Source organism: Pteropus vampyrus, unplaced genomic scaffold (assembly GCF_000151845.1).
Source record: "Pteropus vampyrus isolate Shadow unplaced genomic scaffold, Pvam_2.0 Scaffold269, whole genome shotgun sequence".
Taxonomy (NCBI): Eukaryota; Metazoa; Chordata; class Mammalia; order Chiroptera; family Pteropodidae; genus Pteropus; species Pteropus vampyrus.
Genome location: NW_011889050.1, coordinates 1,250,224 through 1,252,467, shown reverse-complemented (window position 1 = coordinate 1,252,467; position 2,244 = coordinate 1,250,224). Strand labels below are relative to the sequence as shown.

The following is a 2,244-nucleotide window of genomic DNA, read 5'->3' as shown; positions in this document are numbered from 1 at the left end:
GTGGCCCCACCCTGGTCTGTGGAAAGCTAGGAGGCACCACAGGCCAGGCCACTTCTCCCCGCTCCCCAGTTCTCCTACAGAAACCCTTGGACTTTGTCCTGGATGAGACTCCATCCAATGCACTTCCAGATCTCGGCTTTGTGGAGGGTACAAGAGTGAACATGCAGGTCCTGAGGGTGAGGTGCCCTGTCCAAGGCCAGGCAACTAGTAACCACTAGAAATAAAACCAGTGAGTGAGTGCCCAGTCCCTCTACTCTGCTGCTACTGGCCAGCTTCTCCCATTGGGTGCCCAGGGGCACGTGGCATTGAGCACTCAGGGTCTAGCTGGGGATGAGAGGAGGGAGCGGGGGCCAAATTTGCTTCAATAGTGAGTGCAACTTGAATTTGGAGAAAGAAGGCACAAATCAATTAATTAACATAGAGGCGGGTCTGAGGCATGGCTGCCAGGTGTAAATCAGGGCTCTTGTATTTACCAACGGTGAGATTTTAGGCAAGCTCCTTTACCTTACAATGCCTCAGTCTCTGTGTCTGCAAACTAGAGATGATAGCATCTACCATCCTGAGTTTTAAGGAGGAATAAATAAGTTAATCTCATAATGCTTAACATAATATTTGGAACAAAAAATTAGAAATCATTGTTAAGAATTTGAGAGTTCATCAAGGGCCAGATCCCAAGAATTATGAGATAGATACAGATATAAAATTTATATCCCTGAGGCTTCTAATAAAATATTAAAAGGGGATTTGATTTTGCAGTTTTAGAAAAAAGACACTTAACATTGCCGGATCATTTGTGAAATGGTATTTATTCATATTCTCAATGACTGGAGGTTTTATTTCCTAGTTCATTTTTTTCCTGTGTCCACCAAGAAACACAGATATAAAGCATTTTTTAAGGTGTCACTTTCATACCTGAATGATGGATGGAACCCAAGAAAACTGTGTTAGTCAGAAGTTGGATTTCAACTGCAAGGCATTAAACCAAAATTCATTTTTAAAATAGTAATAAACTCTAGAAATGGAAAAGAATTTGTGAATCACCTGTACTTGCCATGGGAGTTCTATAACCACCCCTAGAGGGCAAAGTTCACCATAACTAATCAGGATTGTGGGGGGAATTTACCCTCTGCTGACACAGTGCTCCTGGACACTAAGAGATGAATATGACAGCATGGCCGGTGATGTACAAAGTAGAGATTTGAGTGGCATTACAATGACCATGGGCCACTGGGCACATTTGATTCCCACAGCAAATTCAGATTCTGTTTTGCCAAATTCTACCACTGATACCACCTTCCTTTTTTATTGCCATATTCTCACATTGCTCATAAAGACATGGGATATTTTTTTCCAGTCTTCCACACCCAGAAGATCTCAACTAATGGAATCAGCTCAAAAAAACACAAAAAACAAAAAACAAAAAAAACAAAAACAAAAAACACATATACACACCCCATAAACCCTACCAGAAGGCAAACAGAGTGGACTCAACGGGCTGCCCTTCCCAGAAGGCAAACAATGTCAGCATGATGGGACATCTCTAATGTTTCTCTAATGTTCTAAAGAACTTGCAAGTGCTTTTCCATTCTGTCACATAACTGAGGGCGATGGCAAGAAAGAATAGAGAGCACTGGCATCATTGTTTAGTTTGCTGTGGTTTCGTTTTGTTTTGTTGAGCACCCAGACAGTGGTGGTGGGAGCAAAAAGCATTCTGTCACCTCAGAGGGGTAGAACAACTTTCTACCATCCTTTCCCTCTAGGATGACATCACTCTTGGGGCAGACTTAATTATTATTTGCATGATATTTTATGTGCTTAGTAATTCCTTCTAGGCCACATCTTAATAAAGCATGAGACACATTTTCATATAACATGAAAATAAAGCTAATGAGTCTTTTTAGAGGATCCATACTCTTTCTATCTATAATCTCAAGTAGAACTTAATAAAATGTTACTGCTTTATGATCTCTTTGTATAGCTAGCAGTAATAGCTAGATTTCTGCCTTCTAACTTATTTTTTCTCTCCTTCAATTTATATCACCTTAGACAAATCTCTTAGACTTCAGCTTGTTTAATATTAAAATACAAATAAATGTCTTCACCAACTGCTAAAAACTAATTATTGATTTGTCTCAGTCAGGGTTCTCCAGAGAAACACAACCAATAGGAGACGTAGATATAAATATTTATTTAGGAATGGCTCATTGCTGTGATTGTGGAGGCTGGCAAGCCAAAACTCTGTGG

At 40.2% G+C, this 2,244-nt stretch overlaps 1 protein-coding gene across 6 annotated transcripts in view; it reads left to right on the top strand.

Annotated features, from left to right (window-relative positions):
- Positions 1–2,244, top strand: part of SH3RF3 (SH3 domain containing ring finger 3) — a 380,077-nt gene that overhangs the window by 334,913 nt on the left and 42,920 nt on the right. The window lies entirely within an intron of this gene.